This window comes from Schistocerca serialis, chromosome 1, assembly GCF_023864345.2.
Source record: "Schistocerca serialis cubense isolate TAMUIC-IGC-003099 chromosome 1, iqSchSeri2.2, whole genome shotgun sequence".
NCBI lineage: Eukaryota > Metazoa > Arthropoda > Insecta > Orthoptera > Acrididae > Schistocerca > Schistocerca serialis.
Window position 1 is genome coordinate 1,051,444,475 of NC_064638.1, and position 27,983 is coordinate 1,051,472,457.

At 38.8% G+C, this 27,983-nt stretch overlaps 1 long non-coding RNA gene across 2 annotated transcripts in view; it reads left to right on the forward strand.

Annotated features, from left to right (window-relative positions):
• The window catches only part of LOC126415177 (uncharacterized), a 375,032-nt gene extending 347,445 nt beyond the window's left edge, over positions 1–27,587 (forward strand). For both annotated transcript variants that reach the window (XR_007575386.1, XR_007575387.1), the window contains exons 3-5: positions 11,397–11,590; positions 20,712–20,741; positions 27,438–27,587. This is a non-coding gene — a long non-coding RNA (uncharacterized LOC126415177). The remainder of the gene's footprint in view (positions 1–11,396; positions 11,591–20,711; positions 20,742–27,437) is intronic.
• Positions 27,588–27,983: the final 396 nt, after the last annotated feature.

Sequence of the window (27,983 nt, forward strand, 5' to 3'; positions counted from 1 at the left end):
TGATAACGACGTCCTCTTGAGTAGTCCCCACCTGAGGTCTGAATGGGGGTCTATTTTACCTCCAGAATATTTTACCTAAGAAGACACCATCATCATTTAACCATACAGTAATGCTGCATGCCCTCAGGAAAAATTATGGCTGTAGTTTCCCCTTACTTTTAGCCGTTTGCAGTACCAGCACAGCAAGGCCGTTTTGGTTAGTGTTACAAGGCCAGACCAATCAATCTTCCAAACTGTTGCCTACTGAAAAGGCTGCTGCCCCTCTTAAGTAACCAAACGTTCGTGTGACCTCTCAACAGATACCCCTCCATTGTGGTTGCACGTACTGTACCTGTATTGCTGAGGCACGCAAGCCCGCCCACCAACAGCTAGGCCCGTGGTTCATGGGGGGCTTATCGTAAATATCTTAGGAAAATTCAGTTTGCACCTAACGGTTGAGTGTGCAGTACGTCAAGGTTACCATCTGCTTATATTCTGTTAACTGCTCATCTATATCTACTTTTACATGATTATTCTGCAATTCACAACTAAGTGCCTGATAGAGGGTTCATCAAATCACCTTCAAGCTATTTCTCTACCATTACACTCTCAAACAGAGTGCAGGAAAATGTACACTTAAATTTTTGCTGGTGAGCTCTGATTTCTGTTATTTTATTATGATGATTTAGATGGGCATCAGAAAAATATTTTGGCTTTTGGAGAAGAATGTTGGAGATTGAAATTTCATGAGAAGATCCTTCCGCAACAAAACACACCTTTGTTGTAATGTGTGTGATCCCAATTTGCATATCATATCCATGGTGTTCTGTCTTCCCTGCTTCATGATAATACAAAATGAGATACCCTTTCCTGAACTTTTTTGATATCCTCCATCAATCCAATCTGATGAAGATCCCACACTATGCAGCAATACCCCAAAAGACGATGGACAAGCATAGTGTAAGCAGTCTCTTTAGTAGACCTATTACATTTTCTAAGTATTTTGCAAATAAATAACCAACTGTGAGTCACATTCCCCACATTATCTGTGTGCTTGTTCCAATTTAAATTATTCATTGCTGTAGTCATAATTATGTAGTTGATTTCACAGCCATTATATTTGTGTGATTTATTTTGTAATACGTTCAGCAGATTTCTTTTAGAACTCATGTGGGTGACCTCACACTTTTTCATTATTTAGAGTTAATTGCCAGTTTTTATGCCATATAGAATTATTATGTACATCATCATGCAAGTGGTTTTGATCATCTGATAATTTTGCAAGATTGTAAATGACAGAATTTGTAAGCCACCTAAGAGTGCTGCTCAGATTGTCTCCTACATCATTTATATAGATCAGAAGCAGCAGAGGGCTCTTCCTTGCGGAATTCCAGATATAACTTCTGTCATATTCAAGGACTTTCTGTTAACTTCTGTGAACTGTGACCTTTCTGACAGTAAATCTAGAATCCGTTTGTGCAACTGAAAAAGTACTCCATAAGCATGCAATCAGATTAGAGATTGCTTGTGAGGAATGGTGTCAAAAGCCCATTGAAATCAAAAATATGAAATCAACTTGACACCCCTGTTGATAGTACTCTTTACTTTGTAAGAACAGAGAGGTAGTTGTGTTTCACAAGAATGATATTGTCACAGAAGAAGCTGAGACGTGGTGTAGTGGTAACGGTCCTGAACTTCTGTACGGAGGGTCGTAAATTCAAAACTCACCTGGACTGTACAATTTTAATTTCTATATTTGGTTTGAGTACATTCTAGAAGTATCCACGAATGTAAAGAATCATTGTACTGGAATATTCTGTAGCTGTATATATACCGTATGTGTTCTGGCTGGAGGCAGTTCACTCTGTGCTCTTGTATGTGCAAGTGCTGAATAAACCTTCATTAAGTGAAGTTAGTGTTCATCATTCAGCTGTTTACAACTTCTTCTACATGACATTATTCTGGTGGAGGCGCTGGGTATTCGAACTTGAGGCAGCGCACATTATCGACTACACAATGGCCCAAACAGTTTCCGTACATGGCATTGTAGGAATGTAACTTCACCTGGGTCTCGACAGGCCATGATAGAGCTGCTGTTTACGCAGCGAGAAACCCGAGTTCGAACTGTATTCAACAGATTGCAATCTACCAGAGACAGAAGAAGAAGAGGACATTATGATGACAGCAACAGTGTGCCACCACATGAAATGTCCTTTCGGGTTCTCTGGTGACAATGGCCAAAATCCAAACAAGTGGCTGAAGGTATATGAGCGTTTAGCCTAATTTAATGAATGGGATGACACCGTGTGTTTGGGTAACATATTTTTCTACTTGGAGCACACTGCCAAGCAATGGTATGAGAACAACGAGGAGAAGTTCACAAGCTGGGAAGCATTGCAGGCAGAACTGAGCAAGTATTTCAGCGACACATAACGACAGAAGTACAAGGCTGAAGATAAATTAAAGTGCAGGGCACAGTGTCCAAGAGAAACTACAGCATCCTACATTCAAGACGTCTTGGAGCTGTGTAAAATAGTGGAACCTAGAATGAAAGAGGGAGTTAAGGTTTTACATCTCATGAAGGGTATTGCTGAGGACATGTATCAAGCCTACTCCTGAAGGAAGTTTCAACAGCAGACGAATTCATAAAATGGTGCCAGTATATCGAGACAATGCATCAAAAAAGAATTACATGCAAGAAGTTTGAATGGCTTCCAAACATTGTATTGATGTCTGTGATGGAGGAAGCAACTGATTTCACAAGTGTTCTTCGTCAGATAGTGAGAGAGGAAGTTCAGAAGGCACTAGGATTTCCTGGCAAGCAAAAAACTGAGATGCTTCAAGAGGTCATAAGGGAGGAAGTGGAACAGACATTGAACCCAATCTCTTGTCCTTCATTTCCCTCTAAAATGATGAAAAAGTTGAGACCCAAGTGGAGTTACATTCCTACAATGCCGCATGGCATGTGGAACCTGTTTGGGCACCAAGGAAGACTGATGTCTGGAGGACCCGGGTTAACCAACCAGTATGTTTCCACTGTGGACGACCGGGACATGTGGTGTGCTGTTGTTGAGAAAGGTGGTGGATATTTCATGATGCCTGTGCCAGAAGACAGCAGACAAATCTTAGCCGAAGCCAGCTCCGTTACGACGACGATGAGCAAGAAGATATGGGTGCAGGACGACTCAGGTCACCATCACCACAAACTAGCTGCTGAAGAGGATGCTCCACAACACACTGATCAAGGTCTCCATTGCGTTTAGAAGCTCCAGCCAATCACCTGACCACCACAAAGAAACTAGAGCGAGGGACCTTCCTTGAAGGTCAAAAAAGAATTACATGCAAGAAGTTTGAATGGCTTCCAAGCATCGTATTGATGTCTGTGATGGAGGAAGCAACTGACTTCACAAGTGTTGTTTGTCAGATAGTGAGAGAGGAAGTTCAGAAGGCACTTGGATTGCCCGGCAAGCAAAAAACTGAGATGCTTCAAGAGGTTTTACTGAGGACATGTATCAAGCCTACTCCTGAAGGAGGTTTCAGCAGCAGACGAATTCATAAAATGGTGCCAGTATATCGAGACAATGCATCAAAAAAGACTGGCTGGAGCTTCTAAGCAGCAATGGAGACCTTGATCGGCATGTTGTGGAGCATCCTCTCCAGCAGCCACCTAAGAGAAAAATCCTCCACTGTCGATCACTACAAAAATGATAGGAAACTACATTGATATCCTCATGGATGGCCCAAGCTCTTGTGGATTCTGGAGCATCATATTCAGTCATTTCAGAGAAGTACCGTCGCCAGTTGCAGAAAACTGTATTCGTCAACAACAAAACATCCCTGCTGAAGGTGGCTAATGGGAAATATGTAAAACCTACAGGAAGATGTACCATTTGTGTGGGTATAAGTGGTCATACATAGCCCTTAGAATTCATCATCTTACAAGAGCATAGTCATGACATCATTCTCAGATGGACTTTTTGAAAGCTTCTCAGGCAATTATAGATGTTAGTTACTTGAATATTATGCTAGACAAGATGAGATACTGTGGACAGGAAGATGCGCATCTGAGTGTGTGGAGACTATGTGTGCTGGATGAAGTAATCATTCCTGTGGTCAGTGCTAGAAAGGTAACTGTCATGGCAGCTGTGGGGAAGGCGGATAGTCATCTTCGGTTCATTAGTAGAATTTTGGGAAGATGTGGTTCATCTGTAAAGGAGACCGCTTATAAAACACTAATACGACCTATTCTTGTGTACTGCTCAAGCGTTTGGGATCCCTATCAGGTCGGATTGAGGGAGAACATAGAAGCAATTCAAAGGCAGGCTGCTAGATTTGTTACTGGTAGGTTTGATCATCATGTGAGTGTTACGGTAATGCTTCAGGAACTCTGGTGGGAGTCTCTAGAGGAAAGGAGGCGTTCTTTTCGTGAATCACTACTGAGGAAATTTAGAGAACCAGCATTTGAGGCTGACTGCAGTACAATTTTACTGCTGCCAACTTATATTTCTCGGAAAGACCACAAAGATAAGATAAGAGAGATTACGGCTCGTACAGAGGCATATAGGCAGTCATTTTTCCCTCATTCTGTTTGGGAGTGGAACAGGGAGAAATGATGCTAGTTGTGGTACGAGGTACCCTCCACCATGCACCGTATGGTGGATTGCGGAGTATGTAGATGTAGATGTGTCATGCCATGCATCAACCCATGGATCTTGTAGTGGAATGTAAGAGAAGCATACCACTGGAGAATATCTTGGTCATCCCAGCCTCTGTTGTCTCGTTTAAGAATGGATTCAGTGAATTGTGGATAATTAAATCTCGCCGAGAACAGCAGATCCTTCCAAGATGCATGTATGTAGCAAATGCTGAGCTGTTAATTTTAGAACAGCTGAGTCTCATAGAAACCTCCAATGCCAAGTCTGTGGCCGAAATTAGCACTACTACTACGAGACAAGATCTTCTAGCTCCACTATCACCAAATCTCACTAAGTAACAACAGAAGAAGCTACTTGCTATTCTTCAAGAGTTCTCTGAATGCTTCAATCCACAGGTGAAGAACAAATTAGACAAATCGATGGTGAAGCACCGGATTAGCACTGGAGACCATCAACAAATAAGCCAGAGAGCATAGCATGTGTCAGCAACGGAACGTCATATGATTTGTGATGAGGTAGAGAAAATGATGAAGAATGATGTCATTCAGCCTTTGCAGAGCCCATGGTCATCATCAGTGGTCCTCATTAGGTAGAAGGATGGCAATTGGCACTTTTTTGTTGATTACAGGAAGCTTAATAAGATAACTAAAAAGGACGTTTACCCTCCTCCACGAATTGACGATACACTAGATTGTCTGAACGGGCTAAGTTTCTCTCAACCATGGACTTGTACCTGGGATACTGGCAAATTGAAGTAGATGAGGCCGATAGTGAGAAAACTGCATTCATCAGCCCTGAGGGTCTGTATGAGTTTAAGATAATGCCATTTGGTTTGTGTAATGCACCAGCAACTTTTGAATGGATGATGGATAATCTTCTATGTTACCTGATATGGACGATGTGTCTTTGTTATTTAGATGACATTATAGTGTTCTCAGAGACGTTAGATAAAAAGATTGAGGGCCGTTATTAAGTGTCTCCAACAAGTTGGGCTGAAACTTAATACTAGAAAGTGTCTCTTTGGAACAAAAGAAATCAAAATACTTGGACACCTTGTGTCAAACGAAGTTGCATGGCCAGACCCAGAAAAGATGAGAGCTATAATGGAATTTCCAATTCCTAAAAGTATTAGAGATGTGAGAAGCTCCCTTGGATTATGTTCTTATTACCATAATTTTATCAAAGACTTTTGTATCAGAGCCAGGCCATTCCAAGAGTTGTTAAAGCTGATGCTAAATTTATCTGGGGTGGTGCTCAACAAGATTCTTTTGATGTGCTGTGAAAAGCTCTGATGACTGACCCTGTACTTGGTCTGTATGATGAGAGAGCACCTACAGAACTACACACAGATGCCAGTGGTATGGGATCGGTGCTGTTCTGGTGCAAATTTCGGATGGAAAAGAGAAGGTTATAGCCTATGCTTGTAGGACACTTACAAAAGCCAAGAGAAACTACCAAGAGAAACTACTCAACTACAGAAAGAGAATGTCTTGCTGTGATCTGGGCCATTTGCAAATTTTGGCAGTATCTCTATGGAAGGCCATTCACAGTTGTTACAGGCCACCATTCACTTGTTGGTTGACAGGTCTTAAGGGCCCAACAGGACAACTCGCCAGGTGAGCACTATGCCTTCAAGAGTATGACATTGCCATAGTGTACAAAACTGTAAGAAAACACCAAGATGCTGACTGTCAGTGAAGAAATCCTGTGCGAGACCATCAAGTCTTTGATGAAGATAGTGACTGTCTTACAGCACTCCAGGATCTCTCTGCTTAGCAGAAGAAGGACACCAAGATATCTCAAATTCTGCTTGCCTTAAATCAGTCAGAGGATGTGAAAGGACAATTTAAGGTAGTTAATGGATTGCTTTGCAAGAAAAACTTTGATCTGCTTTGAAAGAGGTGGCTACCAGTGATTCATAAACACATGGGCTTAGATGTTCTACGGAAATTCCATGACACACCTAAGGCTGGATATTTAGGATTTATTAAGACATATGATAGAATCTGCAAGAGATTTTTCTGGCCAGGTTTATTTAGGAGTGTCCGTCACTATGTGTCACACTGTCGAGAGTGCCAGAGGAGAAAAGCAGTTCCTCAGAAACCACCTGGCTGACTCATACCAATTCCACCAGCCGAAACGCCTTTCCAGCATGTTGGGATTGACCTCCTTGGGCGATTTCCAATGTCTGCTAATGGCAAGATATGGATTATTGTTTGCACTGATTATCTGACATGCTACGCCATTACAAAAGCCGGGAAAACAGCCGAAGCATCCGAGGTAGTCAAATTCATCAAGGAAGACATTATATTAAAACATAGAGCCCCAAGGTCATTAATTACAGATTGAGGGAAAGTTTTCAGTTGAATCTTGTGACAGATAAACTGTTGGTGCAACATTACTCATCACATGATGACTGCCTACTATCCACAATCCAACGGGCTTACTGAACACCTTAATATGACCTTGGCCAATGTGCTGTCAATGTTGAGCAGAGCAAGTGGGATGAGGTGCTACCTTTTGTGACGTTTGCCTACAACACTGCCAGACAAGACACCACAGGATTTACACCATTTTTCCTGGTATATGGCCATGAGGCAACTACAACAATGGACACTGTGTTTCCATTACATCCTGATTATGTGGACACCAACTACATCAGCCAGGTGTTAACCAGAGCTGAGGAAGCTCACCAGTTAGCTCGACTCTGGATGCTGCAGGCTCAAGAAAACAATTGCCAAAGATATGACACGAGCCATTGCCGCATTGCCTACCAGCCTGGTGACCTCGTCTGGATCTTCACTCCTGAGTGGAAGGTTGGTCTCTCTGAGAAGCTCCTCAGGCGCTACTTTGGGCCTTATAAGGTTGCAAGAGAGTTGTCTGATGTTACTTATGAAGTTGAAGATTTCGACCCCGACACAAGATGATGAAAGATCAGAGATATGGTCCATGTCCTGCAAATGAAGCCGTACAAGGATCCTGCAACCCAGGGTAAATTTAAATCTCCAGAGACAGGCAACAAGCAGAAAGCTGATGAAAAGCATAGCGGCAAATGAAGTTCTAAGAAGATCACCTGCAGGGCGAGCATCAGTCAACGAGAGTCGGAGTATGCAGGACCGATGACTCGTTCCTCAACTAGGACGACATAACACCAAGACGCTGCTCTCTTAAATAGGGAGCAATGTCACACCAGGAGCTGAGTAAAGATGTGGTGTAGTGGTTACAGAGCTGAACTGTTGCATGGAGGGTCATGAGTTCAAAACTCAACTGGACTGTACAATTTTAATTTCTGTATTTGGTTTGAGTACATTCTAGAAGTATCCACAAATGTAAAGAATCATTGTACTGGAATGTTCTGTAGCTGTATATATACTGTATGTGTTCTGGCCAGAGGCAGTTTGCTCCACACCCTTGTATGTGCAAGTGCTGAATAAACCTCCATTAAGTGCAGTTAGTGTTCATCATTCAGCTGCTTAAATGTTCTTCTACATGACAATATTTTCTTAATCCATGTTGGCTATTTGCCAGTAAATCATTTTCTTCAAGGTAATTCACAATGTTCAAACACAGTATATGTACCTGTAAATCAGCATTATAGTTGGAGTCACAAACATCCTGTGCAGTTACATCATGCATTCTCCAACAGTCAATGAGTCTTCAGTACTGTCCTGAGTGCTCTGATGTTAATGTCATACACAATGTGACCATTAAACATGATCTTAATGAGTTATTTAGTGAATATTTATTCCATTCTTTGTGGGTTGTTATGTTTGATGGTGGTGTAAGTGACAAATCCTACACAGGGAAGTGAAAGAGATAATTTGCAAGATACATGCTCACATCAGACATGAAGTACGTGCAGGCACATACCAGAATTGTTGCTTGAAATTGGCAGAAATCCAATCCCTATCTGTCTCTCTACCTGTGTGAACTGCCTTTGTTCATGGATTGGACTGTAGTGATATGGGCTTGTAATTCAGTGGATTATTTCTATTTCCTTTCTTGAGTGTTGATGTGACTTGTGCAACTTTCCAGTCTTTAGATAAAGATCTTATGCTGAGCAAGCAGTTGCATATGATTCTTAAGTAAGGAATTTTTGCATTAGCACACTCTGAAAGGTACCTACCTGGTGTACAATCTGGATTGGAGGCCTTGCCTTTATTAAGTGATAGATGCGGCTTTGCTGCTTTGAAGATATTTATGGCTAAGATATTTATTTTATCTTCTTTGGTGAAGTAACTTCAGACAACTGTGTTTAGTACTTTTGCTTTAGTGTCACTGTCATCAATACTGTTTCCATTGCTTTCACACAGTGCAGGTATTGATTTCAACTTGCTTCTGGTATACTTTACATATGGCCAGAATTTCTTTGGATTTTCTGCCAGATTTCAAGACAGAGTTTCATTGTGAAAAGGTTCAAAAAATTTGCATGCTCTTTTCATTACTTCTGCAACAATGTTCTCACCTGTTTTGAGTAGCATGGGGGATCAGTACCACTCATTTGGTATATACCTCGCAACTACCATGACTTCCTGTGAATTCACACCACATCTTTGTTTATGCTTTCACAGTTAGAATGGAAGGAGTGAAGACTGTTTCTTGGAAACACATAAATCAAATTTGTATCTGCCTTTTTAGATAGATATATTATGCATTTATTTTTGGTGGGGTCTTGCTACAACAACATTGTGGTGACCAATCCATGTCTTCATCATGATGCTCTCTATTTGCTCGAGTTTATTTGTTGCTAAGGGATCATGTATATTTTTGCAACAATTTACACTTTGAGTGGGCTCCTGAACTAATTATTCAAAATAATTTTCTGAGATAGCATTCAGTATGTTTTGGGTGATGTTTTATGACTACCACCAATTTAAACATGTATTTTCACCTATGTACCAAGGATAGATTGAAGTTAGCATCAACTATAATTATATGAGTGTTATACCTCTTTGAAATGAGACTCAAGTTTTGTTTGAAATGTTCATCAATTATCTCATTTGAGTCATGATGTCAGTAAAAGAAACCAATTATTAATATATTCTGGCTGTCAAGCATGGCATTATCTCTACTAACTTACAGAAACTATGTACTACAATTTCAATACAAGTGAAACTACTTATGACAACTATAAACACTCCACCATGTAATTTTCCCCCTCCTTTCTTCCATCTATTGTCCACACTAAACAATGTCTAGTCTAAGTAATTAATAAGCAAAGTCTTTCATGAATATCTGAGAGGAGCAAAGATTACACTAAACTTTCAAGTTTACTTAGCTTGTCATATTGAGATGACTCCAGTTCTTTTTGTCCAGGGGTCAGATCCTTGAAACTGAAAATCTCATAACTCTTTCATGAGAATAAATTATATGTTACCATATGGAAGCCACCTTGCTAAAGATTTTCCACAGGCATTGTTGATTTTAATAGCAACACATACTTCAATCTGTCAATATGAGTATGAATTCCTTCAGCAAAATAGTTAGTCATGGTATCCATAGGTCTCAGAGATCTGGCAATATGTGCCAGTTTGGAACAAACTTAGTTTTGTGTGCATCTTCATCTTCATGTTTTTGAGGTGCAGTAAATCTGGTAAATGTAATGAGTGCAGCCGCACAAATTTTAATTATTCTTCCAATATTTCAGCCTTCTACCGTTTGGCCACCTTCAGGGTGAGCTAATAGACTGAAGCTACAGTACTCATTCTATCCTTTTATACTAGAGATACACATGCATCAGAGAGATTGATTGGTGGTAGAGTGGTGGTGGTTGTTGGGATGTTTAAGGGGGACTAGGTGGTAGAGTATGTATACATTGAACCAGTTGCTATGCAGTTGATCTACACTTGGAAATCAAAGTGTCATTGTCAGTTGCACTGTAGCAACATCTTTGCATGTTTATTAAAGAAAGCACAGGATTCCATAATTTGTCCACATTGAAACTGCTATCTCTATTAATTAAATTCTTCGCAAAATTAATTTCAACTGCTGTTTTAACTGCAGTATCCCAAAAAGATGAAGTCAACACAAGAATTTCAACATTTTCATACCATTTAGAGTTATCAGTGTAAATTCAGTGTGATTTATTGGCTTTTAAGAGCTGGGTGCACCTGCAAGTGCTCCAAGCATCTTTCACATCTTTCACAAAGACTGTACTGGGTGTACTGCACAGGAGGTGGCACATCTAAATGTCTCACCAGCACATCACCAGTGGGCTCGCCCTCCCGTCGCTTACTATCTCCGATAGGTGAGGCACCCACATAGGACACTGTTATCACATGACCTCACTGCCTGTGACTCTTGAATGACCAGTGAATTATTTTAAGGAGATGCACTCAGAGCTTCATCTCCAGAATCAGTGGAATCAGTGTGCCTGCAGACTTGTATTGACCTTAGTAGGAAAACTGCAGTGAGTAAATACATCTAAGTAGAAAGAATATCACTCTCCTTCTACATAACTCAGCTACACAGAAGAACTCATAGCAATTCAAAGTTCTGTATACCTCAATTATGAGGTGTACATATTGTAAATAAACTTATTAATCTGTTACCTTTTTGTAGATGTCTGACTGTCTTTCTTGGCCATCTCAATTACCGAAAAATCAGACATTCACTGGAGAGAACTCTGGTGCTTAAGTGTGGCACTTGTTGAAAATTCATAAAAAAGCTCATAGTTTTTGTGTAGAATATATTTTAGAGTGTCTTTAATTTCTGTATGCAATGGCGACTTCTGTAGTCTAATCACTCACTCCACTTATTCAGTTTCAGAGCCAATCAACTCCTTGCTAGCAACTAAGGGCAGCTTGATGGACATACAACAAACCCAGCGGGCAATAATGACTGAAGCACAGAACACCAGAGGCCAGATGCCACTTCCACACCTTCATTCTTTTGATGCATAACCTGAGGAATGGACAGTGTACCACTTGCAGTTTGAACAGCATACAATATATCAGGTGACTCATGAACATTTTCTTTTTTTTGTGATAGAAATGTTACACTTTCACATGTTTAGGAAGTTTTTCCCTCAGTTAGAGCCCCCAACCCTACCCTATGAAGGCATTGTTAGGAAACTGGATGACTTCTTTGATGCTCAGATTTGTGTACCTGCCACTAGTTTTAAATTTTTCTGCACATATCATCAATATAATCAGTCTTACAAGGAATGGATCATATGAATAATCAATAGTCCAACTTGCGCTGGATGCTAGGTGCTTTGTGAAACAAGGTTTTTTTTCCCACAAGAATACGAATTTGCCCCCACCCCCTCCCCCCCAAAATTGCTGCCCAGATCAGATAATTCGGTTTGCCCCCCCCCCCCCCCCTCCCATCCCCCCTCACTGTATGCGTGAATCTGGCGGCTTGGGCATGTCAGTAGAATTTTTCCCAGTAGCATCTACCTGCTTGCTGCGACTACTTACGCATCCAAAAGCCACATTTCTGTAGCCAGAAGTGGGAGAAGGTACTACTCATATGCAATTCAACTGTGCATGTGCATGAGCCAGCTCGTAACTGCTAAACAGTTGTGATGTCACACTCATATGAGGCAATTTTTTGTTATGCAGCATTGCATAGTCTTCCTAATGCCTTTAACACATTTTGTTATTGGCAGATGCTTGTATGAGCACTGTGTTTTGTTGTTTTATATGACACATTTCCTTTTTCTGTTTTTTCTCTCATTCATGTTTTATTGCAACAGTATTATTCTGCAGTAGCAGGATACAGTAATATCCTTTGTTGGAGTACTGGTTCTTACCAGACAAAATTATAAAAATTTAATTGAAAACTAAAACAATGAAAAATTCCAGAAATTCTAAAAAATTTCCAGTTTTTTCCTGGTTTTTTCCTGGATGAAAAAATTCCCAGGTTTTTCCTGGACCTCCTGGGGCGTATACATTGGTTAATAAATAATAATTATTCGACAGTCACATATGAGATTTATCTTTGAGGTTCTCCACTGCTGCAGCTTCAGCATCAGGTGACTGCATTTGTCATTTTCTTTACCATTGTACACTGAAGTTGAAACAAATCCGAGTCTGAGTAAACTTGTCTGGGTTTATTCCCTTTCTCGACTTTCTCTTTTTTCTTTTGTCTTGATTTCCCCAGACTTGTGTTTAGATTTTACAATGGTAATATCACTTAAATCAAGCTTGCACTCTTTGAGACTAAATCCACAACTATCGGAAGTTTGTAAAACAAACCGGTGTCATTGTTCCTAACTTGAAGGTTTGAGACAAAGTGGATGCACACTACGGTCAGCTCTTAGCCTTACTATATGCAAAAGTGTAGGTCTTCCCTCCAGTAGTTTCCCCACTGTGGGTGCAGCTGACAAACAACAGGTGAGCACGAGAATGGTGATCTTTAGGAACAGACGGGGAAACCCAGAGAGGGAGTAGTTGCGGTAATTCTTTACTTCATCATTGGTAGATGCTACCTCCCATTGACGAAAAGAGAATTAAGGAACAGGAATTGGAAGAACCAACTGGTTTTATAATTTATTAAGCAGTTTTTCACTTGTTTATTTGACTCAGTTATATTCGCTTAAAAAAAATTACTGGTAACCAATAAACGGGGAAAGAGAACAGGCAAAAATTCAGCTCGCAGTATCAATGATGATAAAAATTGCAGTTTCTAATTAAAATGTTTTCACTGGTAAGATTTCCATTTGTTTCAAATACAGGATTATTAAACACAAATTAAAGCAAGCAGTGCTCGATTAATGACAATCTCGAGCAACAGTCGTGTGACACGAGGAGTGGTACAGCATTGTGGAGCTAATAGTGTTGTGCCATGTGGCATCCATGTACTTAGACTAGCCTATTAGATGGTGCTTGGTGCATGCATTCTTTTAGTCATTCATAGAACAGCCAGTTTAAAAGTGAACTGCGATGTGCAAACTTATGTTGGTGGAGGTGTATCAATAATATTGTTGATGTCAAAAAACAGACCTCAATTATGAGTTGATGACTGACTAATGTTGCAACTTTGGACATGTTCCAAAACCCAGTATGATACAAAATTTATTTTACAATTGGTGTCTGACATATTTTTCAACTGACCACCCTGGGAGCTCCATCCCCTTGAGAGACTTTGGCCCACCTTGAGACTTGGGCTCTGGGGATCTTGCCTCCTTATCCCCCCTCCTCCCATCCCTTCATCAGGCCTGGCTGGTATCCGATAGAGGAGATTGAAGATATATATTTTAGATCTGTTTAAAAATCCACAGTTCAAATTATTTCAGGTATCTTAAGCAATTAAGCTGGTTTCTATGCATTATAACACAGTATGATACAAAAGTTATCTCTTATTCTGGTATCTGCACTTTTGTCATGACAGAAAGCTTCAGATTATTATTAGACCTCACTTACTAATGCACAGAATAAAGCTGTAAATCTATTGGCGAATAATAAAACTTTGAAATAGCGAGATTAAAACTGTGCAGATTGTATGTATTACAAAAGTCACTTCCATGGAATATGTCCCCCTCCCAGAGAAGAAAATCTGTCTTCATATGCCTCCCTGAATATATAGGTTGTACTAACCTTTCCAGTGGCTGCTGTTGTTCCAGAAAATTACCTTCAAATTCTCCTCTCTAAGTCCAAATAGTAGTTCGGTGATGCTCATTATACATACAGTCTCGTTGGTTACCAATCTGTCATCACAATAAAGAAGGGGAACGTGCCAGACTTCATGTTGGCTATGTAATTCATTATAGCAATAAAGTAAAATAGAAAATTAATCACTATTGGTCACATGTTGTTCAGATTAACATCAAATGTTTCACTTCAGTATTTCATTTACACATCTCTTCCCAGTCGTAAGCCAATTATTGATGTCATATGCTGTATCCAGCAACCACTGTTAAGGATCGCAATGGAATGTCATTACTTGAGACAGGAATAAAAAGTGACTAAAAGCCTATAGCATTAGTGGTCTGCCCAAAAAATAATTTATTTATTCCTTTTCTTTCACCAGTCACGACAGGACAATATGTGCACTGAGGACCGTACTATCGAGAGCATCCCGCAAGAAAATAAAGGACAGTACATTATGGGAGCCATATATATATCTGACACAGGTGCCAAGCAGACATTTTTCAGATGAGGTCATTAGGCTAGTTCGAGGTCATAGAAGAATTCTTGTTTATGTGCCAGCATCAGCAAGTGAACTGAGCAAGAGGTTTGGGAATCTAAGTACCCGAACATTTACTTTTGCAACTACATCTATACTCCACGAGTCACATTACAGTGTGTGGTCAGGGGAATTTTGTGTACCAGTGTCACTTCGTCCTTTTCTTTTCTCTAGTAGCGAATGATCTGCCCACAGAATGATTGTTGCTAAGGCTCTTTGTAGGCTCAAATCTCTCCAGTTTTGTCTTCATGATCTTTTCACAACTTATACTAGGAAAGAGATATATTGGCTGACTCTTCTAGGAACATAAGCCTGTGTCGTTCTTGTGTTTAAATAATCTTTTGATTAGAGGTGTGGTACACCAACAGGTAGACCACACCGTCATGCAGGACGCCTCTCTTGCAGTGTCTGCCACTGGAGTTGGCTGAGCATCTCTGTGAAACTTTCACTTTTACTAAATGAACCGTAACAAAACATGCTCTTTTCTTTGGATTTCCTGTATTTCCTACATCAATTCTATCTAGTACGAAACCCAGACTGACGAACAATATTCAAGTATTGGTTGAACAAGTGTTTTGTTAATCGACTACATTCTCTGAGGATTCTTCAAATAAATCTCAGTCTGGCTTCTGCCTCAGCTGTGATTAATTTTATGTAGTCACTCCACTTGGCTGTGTGTGACCTAATGTGGAAAAAGACTGCTCCCAAAAATATTGTGATATTGCATGATGGAAAAATGTCACTGATCCTAGGACAGTTGCAAACCACTTCAGTTCATATAATCCAACTCTTGCTGGAAAAATAGTGAAGGAAAAAAGTTGGTAATACAACCATACAACAATGAAATAACTTGCTCATATTGAAATAAGTAAGTATTCATTTTTCTCAGTCCAATTGGCCCAAATGAACACCTAAATGTCATTAATTCACTATAGAGTAATTATTTAGCTGGTATGGATGATATTCCAGATTATACTATAAAAATAGCAGCAAGAGATATGTTATTGTTGTGGTCTTCAGTCCTGAGACTGGTTTGATGCAGCTCTCCATGCTACTCCATCCTGTGCAAGCTTCTTCATCTCCCAGTACCTAGTGCAACCTACATCACTCTGTATCTGCTTATTGTATTCATCTCTTCGCCTCCCTCTTCACTTTTACCTTCCACACTGGCCTCCAATACTAAACTGGCGACCCCTTGATGTCTCAGAACATGTCGTACCAACCAATCCCTTCTTCTAGTCAAGTTGTGCCACAAGCTCCTCTTCTCCCCAATTCTATTCAATACCTCGTCATTACTTACGTGATCTACCCATCTAATCTTCAGCATTCTTCTGTAGCACCACATTTTGAAAGCTTCTATTTTCTTCTTGTCTAAACTATTTATCGTCCATGTTTCACTTCCATACATGCCTACTCTCCATACAAATACTTTCAGAAACGACTTCCTGACATTTAAATCTATATTCGATGTTAACAAATTTTTCTTCTTCAGAAACACTTTCCTTGCCATTGCCAGTCTACATTTTATACACTCTCTACTTCGACCATCATCAGTTATTTTGCTCCCCATATAGCAAAACTCCTTTACTACTTTAAGTGTCTCATTTCCTAAACTAATTCCCTCAGCATCACCTGACTTAATTCGACTACGTTCCATTATCCTCATTTTGCTTTTGTTGATGTTCATCTTATACCCTCCTTTCAAGACCCTGACCATTCCGTTCAACTGCTCTTCTAAGTCCTTTGCTGTCTCTGACAGAATTACAATGTTATCGGCGAACCTCAAAGTTTTTATTTCTTCTCCATGGATTTTAATACCTACTCCAAACTTTTTTTTGGTTTCCTTCACTGCTTGCTCAAAATACAGATTGAATAACATTGGGGGAGGCTACAACCACTGCTTCCCTTTCATGTCCCTCGACTCTTATAACTGCCATCTGCTTTCTGTACAAATTGTAAATAGCCTTTCGCTCCCTGTATTTTACCCCTGCCACCTTCAGAATTTGAAAGAGAGTATTCCAATCAACATTGTCAAAAGCTTTCTCTAAGTCTACAAATGCTAGAAATGTAGGTTTGCCTTTCCTTTATCTTTCTTCTAAGATAAGTCAAGGGTCAGTATTGCCTCACGTGTTCCAACATTTCTACGGAATCCAAACTGATCTTCCCCGAGGTCAGCTTCTATCAGTTTTTCCATTTGTCTGTAAAGATTTCACGTTAGTATTTCACAGCTGTGACTTATTAAACTGATAGTTTGGTAATTTTCACAACTGTCACACCTGCTTTCTTTGGGATTGGAATTATTACATTCTTCTTGAAGTCTGAGGGTATTTCACCTGTCTCATTCATCTCGCTTACCAGATGGAAGAGTTGTGTCAGGGCTGGCTTTCCCAAGGCTGTCAGTAGTTCTAATGCAATGTTGTCCACTCTGGGGGCCTTGTTTCGACTCAGGCCTTTCAGTGCTCTGTCAAACTCTTCACGCAGTATCATATCTCCCATTTCATCTTCATCTACATCCTCTTCCATTTCCATAATATTGTGTTCAAGTACATCGCCCTTGTATAGACCCTCTATATACTCCTTCCACCTTTCTGTTTTCCCTTCTTTGCATAGAACAAGTTTCCATTAAAGGTCTTGATATTCATGCAAGTGGTTCTCCTTTCTCCAAAGGTCTCTTTAATTTCCCTGTAGGCAGTATCTATCTTACCCCTAGTGAGATAAGCCTCTACATCCTTACATTTGTCCTCTAGCCATCCCTGCTTAGCCCTTTTGCTCTTCCTGTTGATCTCATTTTTGAGATGTTTGTATTCCTTTTTGCCTGCTACATTTACTGCATTTTTATATTTTCTCATTGCATCAATTAAATTCAGTATTTCTTCTGTTACCCAATGGTTTCTACTAGCCCTTGTCTTTTTACCTATTTGATCCTCGGCTGCCTTCACTATTTCATCCCTCAAAGCTACCCATTCTTCTTCTACTGTATTTCTTTCTCCCATTCCTGTCAATTGTTTCCTTTTGCTCTCCCTGAAACCCTATACAACCTCTGGTTCTTTCAGTTTATCCAGGTCCCATCTCCTCAAATTCCTACCTTTCTGCAGTTCCTTCAGTTTTAATCTACAGTTCATAACCAATAAATTGTGGTCAGAATCCACATCTGCCCCTGTAAATGTCTTACAATTTAAAACCTGGTTCCTAGATCTCTGCCTTACCATTATATAATCTAACTGATATTTTCTAGTATCTCCAGGGTTCTTCCATGTATACAACCTTCTTTCATGATTCATGAACCAAGTGTTAGCTATGATTAAGTTATGCTCTGCGCAAAATTCTACCAGGTGGCTTCCTGTTGCATTTCTTAGCCCCAATCCATATTCACCTACTATGTTTCCTTCTCTCCCTTTTCCTACTCTCTAATTCCAGTCACCCATGACTATTAAATTTTTGTCTCCCTTCACTACGTGAATAATTTCTTTTATCTCATCATATATTCCATCAATTTCTTCATCATCTGCAGAGCTAGATGGCATATAAACTTGTACTCTGTAGTAGGTGTGGGCTTCATGTCTATCTTGGCCACAATAATGCGTTCACTATGCTGTTCCTAGTAGCTTACCCGTACTCCTATTTTTTTATTCATTATTAAACCTACTCCTGCATTACCCCTATTTGATTTTGTATTTATAACCCTGTATTCACCTGACCAAAAGTCTTGTTTCTCCTGCCACCAAACTTCACTAATTCCCACTATATTTAACTTTAACCTATCCATTTCCCTTTTTAAATTTTCTAACCTACCTGTGTGGTTAAGGGATCTGACATTCCACGCTTCGATCCGTAGAACGCCTGTTATGCCCTGTGCAAAATTCTACCAAGCGGCTTCCTCTTTCATTTCTTACCCCCAATCCATATTCACCTACTATGTTTCCTTCTCTCCCTTTTCCTACTACCAAATTCCAGTCACCCATGACTATTAAATTTTTGTCTCCCTTCACTATCTGAATAATTTCTTTTATTTCATCATACATTTCTTCAATTTCTTCGTCATCTGCAGAGCTAGTTGGCATATAAACTTGTACTACTGTAGTAGGCATGGACTTTGTGTCTATCTTGGCCACAATAATGCGTTGACTATGCTGTTTGTAGTAGCTTACCTGCATTCCTATTTTCCCATTCATTATTAAACCGACTCCTGCATTACCACTATTTGATTTTGTACTTATAACCCTGTATTCGCCTGACCAAAGTCTTGTTCCTTCTGCCACTGAACTTCACTAATTCCCACTATATCTAACTTTAACCTATCCATTTCCCTTTTAAAATTTTCTAACCTACCTGCATCATTAAGGGATCTGACATTCCACGCTCCGATCTGTAGAGTGCCAGTTTTCTTTCTCCTGATAACGACGTCCTCTTGAATAGTCCCCACCCGGAGATCTGAATGGGGGCTATTTTACCTCTGGAATATTTTACCTAAGAGGACGCCATCATCATTAACCATACAGTAAAGCTGCATGCCCTCGGGAAAAATTATGGCTGTAGTTTCCCCTTGCTTTCAGCCTTTCGCAGTACCAGCACAGCAAGGCCATTTTGGTTAGTGTTACAATGCCAGATTAGTCAATTATCCAGACTGTTGCCACTGCAACTACTGAAAAGGCTGCTGCCCCTCTTCAGGAACCATGCGTTTGTCTGGCCTCTCAACAGATACCCCTCCATTGTGGTTGCACCTATGGTACGGCTATCTGTATCGCTGAGGCACGCAAGCTTCCCCACCAATGGCAAGGTCCATGGTTGATGGGGGGGGGGGGTAATATACAATATACAATATTTAATCAAATTTGTAATTATTAACTGTACAGATCCAATCTTTATAAAAATTTAAATTTATTTAAATTATATTTGACAGTTGTAAAACCAACAGCTGTCCAATATTTTGTGTACAATATATGTACTGAAAAAGAGACTTATGCAGACAAATAAATAAATAAAGAATTACAAACTGTGTGGGAAAGCATCTTGTTGCTGAATCAACCTCTTAACAACACATCGTGCTATCAGAGCTAAGTATTTCAGTGTTGTCTATAACATTTATACCTCTAACATTGGCAACTGGTGAAGTAGTATAGTATCTGTGATTTAGAATTCACCTTACTTATTTAATTAGTAATTTATGATTATATTATTTGAAGAAATAAATAGTTAAATTAAGTGTGAGTATATCTAATTAGCAGGTATTCAAAAAATTTTATGGTTATTTTAGTATTATATTATTCCTGGGTCTCTCTATAAATCCAGTATTTACCAGATAGGTAGTGTACATAAAATGCAAGTTGTTTATGTATGGTAAAATTTTGATTAGTATTACATAATGAATGTACACATAATATAATCTGAAACATATTCTCAACAAATCATTCTCATCACAAACTGACTTGTACCAGATCTTATAATACCCATGCACAGAACAGGAGAAGAAGATTAATAAATAAAACAAATCAAATCATTTGGAAGTTCTTGACAGATGTTGAAAAGTAGCAATGTTCATAGTAAGTAGGACTGCATTACTACAAATGTAGATAACTGTTGCCCTTTGAGAAAAATAGCTGTTGCCCTATGAGATCAAGTGGGTATTAGCTAGCAGGGGAAGATAAACACCATAAGTGAGGAAACAACAATTTTTTTCAAAGTAGTGGATTTCCCATAATTTTGCTATGTTGCATATATCTAGAGTAACCACATACAGTATAATAATATTTAATTATTGGTGCATTTTATAATGGTTACTTCTCTTTGTTAAAGCATAATTTGATTAATTTCACATACCTGAATGCTCTTGGTAATGACTGGATCTACAGAACACAATGAATCAATACATTAAATTTCATTTTAAAAAGTCACAGTTGTCAGTATATTGTCATGACTTACCTCTATGACGAGTCTTTCTGTTTGCAGAAATTGTACCAGTTGGACCCGATTGGCATTGTAAGTAAGAATAGCATGTGCATCATTAACGTCAATGTTTTTAGATATATCAATGCTTCTTGTCTTTACAAGAGTAAGATTTGGAATTCTATACTTCAGGAAGATTCTGTTAAAGCTACAAAAATAATTGAACATTGAAGATATAATGCACAATAACTGCACTAACTAATAGATAAAATAATAATTCCATAGTTTCAAAGTTGTATTTAGGATGTCATGCACTTAATCTCAGAATCAAACATGACATTTCTTCCCCATATGGGAATGGTATAAAAATAGATTAAAGAAATTAGGAGATGTTAAAAAAAGTAACTGCATATGTAAACTCAAATGAAATGCATAAATATAAATATGAGAAGGCTTCAGAGTGTCAGAAAAATATATCTTTTGTAGCTGGATTCACCCCGATAACATATTAATTTTCATTAGCTGGAGTATTCTAATAGTTCTATCATTGTTTTCGTACACTCATTTTAATCACTATTCAACATTTTGAGCACCTGTAAACTTCATCTCTACCTAGATCATGTAAGGGAGTAAGTAGGACTAAGTATGCTATCTAGTCAAGAGTATTTGGAAACTCCTGTCCAAAGCAGAACTGAACACTAGAGGTCCTGGGAGGTGGACCTGCCAGTATGAAAGGGGGTGGAGAGTATTATGTTGTAAGTAAAGAGGCATTTTTCCTCTCCTATCAGAAACACTGTATTACATACAGTTATGAGTATACCACTTTTTCCCAAAACTTGACCACCTACAGCGCACACTGAATATTAACTTGATCAGTATAGCCCCATCTTGTCAATTTAACCTTTTATATGCCAAGACCAGGTCTCAGCCAATTCAGGGACTTCCAAGCCGCCCATTCCTCATCACAGCCAGGACGTAAAGTTTCAGAAACCCTTTCCTGCCAGAGGGAAAGTAGCTTGTAGCCCTCCCTAGTTGCAACCTAGCTTTTCTAGCAGTGGTTCTAAGTGCCATCAATGTTCTAAGGAAACCCCTTGACTTCAGTCATCATGGGTGTAGTTCTTACGCATACAGAGCATGGCTTCTCCACTACTTTTCTTTCAGCATTCACAGTTATTTCCCTTAAAACAGGTGATGGTACTATTCCTGCAAGCTAGTAAAGCTATTTGACTGGAGTGTATTTCAAGCAACCTGGTATGATTCTGCAGGTGTCATTGAGAGCTATGTCACCTATTTGCTGTATGTTGAATTATATCAGACAGGACATGCATACTCTGCCATGGGGGAAACTTTTAACTAGCAGTTCATGCAGTGCTTCTTGAAAGTAAGTGATCTATCAAGAGACAATCATAGATATTTTCGGCTCTCATAATGTTCCAGTTTCACATGTGACCACACTGTCTTTAATTCGTGACTAGTTTCCCTGTTTGTAAAATTAAAGGTGCACACTTATGTCTTTGAGGGATTTGGGTTAAGTTGGTTTGCGTTTTAACATCTTGAAAGTTGTTTAAGGGCATTTGCGAGAGTGTCCTCCACTGATTCGAAATCTATGGTCTGGGTGGCTAGACAAAATTCATTGTTGTACATGAAGCTCCTGCTATTAGCTGCTGTGGGTTGGTAATCTGTATATATATTGAACCTAATTAGAAACAGCACACTGTTTCTCTGTAATTTAATCAGTTATTCTGTTGTTGGAAGACAGCAAAGAACCTGTGATTATGGAAAAGAGTTGTGATGAGCCTGGATAGGCTAAAATCCATGGTCAGGTTGTACTCCTTGACTAGTAGTAGCTGGTGACTGGCAATGTCTCATGCTGCTGATAATTTCACAAATACCACTCCTGTCACCTTACAGGCTTCAAACCCACCTTCCATAAACTGTGTGAGATTTAGTCCAGTACAGCTTTTGCCAGCTTGAAATCCAGATTGACAAAGTGTAAGTAAGGGGTCAACTACAACTGACAGTCAATTTAAAATCAGTATTTCCAGAAATTTGTGAAGATGACACAGTACTGTGACTGGTCTAAAATTCTTTGGATTATTTGTTTCTTTTCCATGTTTCAGCAAATCTCTTCCACCATATCTTTGGGATTTGGCTTCTGCAGAAAAGATGTTGAAAAGTTGGAGAATCTATTTCTTTGTTGTTAAGCCAACATGTTTAATTTGCTCAATTTGAATGCACCCAAGCAGCTGATTTTCCCTATTTGGTCTGTCTGATAGCCTTCTCTAGTTCTTCCTTGCAGAATGATGTTGTGAGGTCACTACTCTCCTCTTGCTTTCCATTTTGCAGTTTTTGTTTATGTTCAATTGTGGGTTGTCTTCACATTCAATGGTAAATGATGTGCTGTTTAATTGGCAGTGATACTATGATGTGCAGTAGTCCTCTTGGATCATTGCTTAGGTGTCTTAGAAGTATCCAAGCTTTATTCCTGCTTCTTTTCAAATCCAAGTTTTCTGTTGTTTTTATCTACTTCTCCATTTTTGTCTTCCTTATAGGGGAAATGAGCTTGTTTCTTGCTTGCAAAGTTGCTTCACTGAGGATTATCGTAAAAGAAATTGGTGTATTCAGTGAGTAGGGTGGTTTGATCTGATGTGAGCTCGGAATATAAGATGTTCGATAGCCATGAGGGAAGGAAGCAGTGACATCAGAATGGGTCAGTCGGGAGAGTTAAGTGACTTTGAACGTGCACTAATCATTGGATGTCACGTAAGTAACAACCACCAGGGACATTTCAATTCTTTTACAGCTACCTAAGTTGACTGTTGGTGACAACACTGGGATGTGGAAACGTGACGAAACAACCACAGCTAAACCAAGACTAGGTAGATCTCACAGACAAGGTCCATTGAGCTTTGTGGAGGGTGGTTGTAAAAATTGCATGAAATCAGTCCAACTACCACAATTAATGTACATAGGGAGTTAAGAGCAATGGGGTACAATGGCCAAGCAGCTCCTTGGAAGCTACACATTTCTGCAACTAATGCTAAGTGATGTAAAGAGCAATGTCTCTAGACAGTGGACGACAGGAAGTGAGTACTTTGAAGTGATTAATCATGCTATCATGCTGTATCCAGTGGAAATCTGATGGAAGGGTTTGGATTTATCAAATTCCTAGAGATCATTATCTGCGCTCATGTGCAGTACCAACATAAAGTACGGAAGAGGTGGTGTTGTAATATGGGGGGGTTTTTCTTGGTTAGGATGTCATTCCCTTATTGAATTTTAGAAAACAATGAATGCAGGAGGTTATGCACACATTTTACAGCACTGTGTGCTGCGTATTGTAGAGGAACATTCAAAGATGATGACTGTTTCAATATGATAATGCACCCTCTCATTAAGCAGCATCAGGGAGGCAATGGTTTGTGGACAATAACATTCCTGGCATGGGCTGGTCTGCCCATAATCCTGACCAGAACACAATGAAAAACCTTTAGGATGAAGTAGAATGTCTACTTTGCTCCAGACGCCACGGTCCATCATCATTGCCTTCAGTATTTGAAGAACAATGTGCTGCCATTCCTCTACAGATATTCAGAAACACCATTGAAAGTGCCCCCAGCAGAGTTCAGTCAGTCATAATGGTGAAGGATGAACACACTCCATAGTAATGTCCATTAACAGATGTCTGAATATTATTGATCAGATAGTGTGTCATGGAGGCTTTGTTCCAGAAAGAAACAGAGGCATGTTGTTACATCAGTGAAATGTTATATGTGTATCTCAGCATGTTAAAATCTCCATAGTATTATAAGCTTGTATCTGTAACTGTTTCCCACACAGAACCTAAAAAAACTCCTAAAAAGCTCCATGCTATTGGTTTTGTGTATTATAATATTCAAAATTACCATAACTATTTGAGAAATTGGTGATGTTGAGACGTAACATTTAGGACCTTTCCCCTTTTTTTAACTTTGTTACCAGCACTTCCACACTCACATTAATTGATAGAAAAGCTACTATCACACCAACAGCAATCCTAACCATAGCCAAATATGGACAATATTAGTAATACTGTACTTTGGAAACTGTCATCATGAAATAAAGTTGTACAATGTTTTCCTTATGTCTCAAGTAGACACTGTAATTGGTAGGAATGTTTAAAATCATTCTGTTTGCTTAAAATTTATGTATTTCTACAACCATCTTTGGTGACAACATATTTAAAATAAAAGTAATTTTAAAGTAATAAAAAAAAAAAGTCAGCCTTAATCAGTACTGATGATATATAGTTTAAAACTAATGTAATTCAAAAAAACAAGTATTGCAATCCAGTTAAAATAAACGTGTAACTATGAAATTAAAAAAAACATATACTGTCTGCCATACTCGGTGAAGATCATTTTACTAATATGAAATAAATTTTTGTTAAAGTTGGAATAACCAACTAAAACATAATGTGTATTGTTGAAATTATGTACCTAGCTATTTTTATTCTACATCTACATCTACATTGATACTCCGCAAGCCACCCAATGGTGTGTGGCGGAGGGCACTTTACGTGCCACTGTCATTACCTCCCTTTCCTGTTCCAGTCGCGTATGGTTTGCGGGAAGAACGACTGTCTGATAGCCTCCGTGCGCGCTCTAATCTCTCTAATTTTACATTTGTGATCTCCTCGGGAGGTATAAGTAGGGGGAAGCAATATATTCGATACCTCATCCAGAAACGCACCCTCTCGAAACCTGGCGAGCAAGCTACACCGCGATGCAGAGCACCTCTCTTGCAGAGTCTGCCACTTGAGTTTATTAAACATCTCCGTAACGCTATCACGGTTACCAAATAACCCTGTGACGAAACGCGCCGCTCTTCTTTGGATCTTCGCTATCTCCTCCGTCAGACCGATCTGGTACGGATCCCACACTGATGAGCAATACTCAAGTATAGGTCGAACGAGTGTTTTGTAAGCCACCTCCTTTGTTGATGGACTACATTTTCTAAGCACTCTCCCAATGAATCTCAACCTGGTACCCGCCTTACCAACAATTAATTTTATATGATCATTCCACTTCTAATCGTTCCGCACGCATACTCCCAGATATTTTACAGAAGTAACTGCTACCAGTGTTTGTTCCGCTATCATATAATCATACAATAAAGGATCCTTCTTTCTATGTATTCTGAATGAGAGTGCTTTATAATGAATTTCATATGTTATGCAATGTAATGTTATTTTATGATTTATTCAGTGTTATTTAATGTACTATTATCTGTCAAAGTTCATTGTAATTCTTTAAATTTCTGTTTTTAACAATTACATCATTGTAGCAAAACCTACATAAGGCCATTATGGAGCCACTGTTGTACACCTAGTTTTGCTTGAACTATTGATGTGGCACCTGTGCTGATCAGTTATGTGTAATTGATTCTAAATGGCACACACCACGCCAACTTTGTGCAGCTGTACTCTGAAACAGACAAAACTGGAGCTCAAAACAAATTGTGGCATGAGGTAATCTGGGCATTAGAACTCATTTGGTCAGTATTTGTATCTCCAGGACAATGATGAAATTCTTGGTTGCTATAGCTACTGCAAGAAGATAAACTCTTCAAAGCTGACAACACAGGTTAAGTATTTGATGCTAGATAAGAACAGCTCTCTTTTTATTTGGAAACTTCTCAATGTTCAGAAAAAATTCTGTACTGTTTGAAGCTAACAACATCGAAGCATTTTATTTACCCAAGAGACAGTTATCAAGCTACATAAAACATTTTTTGCAGTTACAGAGAAATAACACTTCAGATGTTTAAATACAGTTTATATTGGTTAATACACAAGTGCATGGTTTCATGTTAATACAGGGAAATGTACTTGTAAATTAACACCCAACATTTCAGCTCAGTTTACACTTATGCTATCTACAGCTTTTATGTATACATTCTTACAAATTATACAGAGATTAGCTATTTATTTATTATTTAATTAAAAGGCTGTATGCATTACTATTTAAATACTTGTCAAAGTTTAGTCTCGAGTCAGGATCCTTTTACCTCTCGGAACCTTTTGATTTTCAGTTGCAACACATCATCTGGTAATTTGTTTATAAAAGGTATGCAGAAAGTTTCCTCTGTATTGCTTACAATCTACTCCAGGGATTATTCAAATAATTCTTGTTTTTGGTTCTATAGAGTGGACCCTCAAACCTGTTTCATGTTCATCTCACTCGATCTCAGTGTCTAGAGTCTAATGAATGTATAGACTTAGGCAGTCAATATTTTGTTTTGCATGATATACATTTTGCAGGGAGTTTTGGCACTCAAGGTCTTTCATGCTGTGAAGGTTTTCTTTCCTCCAAAGACAAATTCTTTTACAGCTAGGGAGCATTGATTCCAGTTTCTTAAAACGTAGACACTCATTTACAGATATGTAAAAGGTAAATTTTATCATTTGTTATGTCATGCAAGTATTTTTTTGTTTTTTACCACACAACAGCTAGTTTTTGGTTTCCAAATTTGTTTTTGATATGTCATGAACATAAAGTACCATAATGACATGCAATATGTTTCTTTTACAATATTTATTCATGAATTCTCCTTTATGCTTACATTGAACTACACAACAAGCTAATATTAGTTTATTTTCCATAAATATAAATATGAGCACATTGTAATTGGCTTAGATACATTAATTTTTATCTGTTAAGATGTTAAGTTACCATATGTTATGTAGCCATTAATAATTTTGTACCTTTCATTGACATAGTGGTTGTATGAATTGTCATTTGTCCACAGAGAACGTATTTGGAATGGATTGTACAAACTTTGAGACTGCTTCTGTGACAGAAGGAGATATGAGTCTTCAGTCTGGCAGTGTGCTTCACCATATTAATCGATTACCATCTGTTTAAGTAGGATATTTTCCTGCATTCCACAGTTATAGTACAAATAATCTTTAACATTGAGCTATATATGTTACAGTTTGTTATGATCTGACATATGTCATGTTATTGACATCATTTTGGAAGTATATTTTACATGACAAATGTTGTGTAGATATAATATGTAATTATTTGTTTGTGATCATTGTACCTAAGTACAGTCTTTTTCAAAGTGTGACAATGATCTATTGTCTGACTGAAACTGGTTGCTGTATTAAACTTACACATAGCTGTCGTGCTAATCTTGACTTTTTAAAAATCAAAACATGTACTCTTGTGGGCTTAAGACTTTGTAGTGTCACCATTACCTTGGGAACAAAGAAGTTGTCACAACGTTTCTGTAGGTTACTGTGGTGCCACTACTCAGATGGTGCTAGTCATTAGGCACACCCTCTGATGG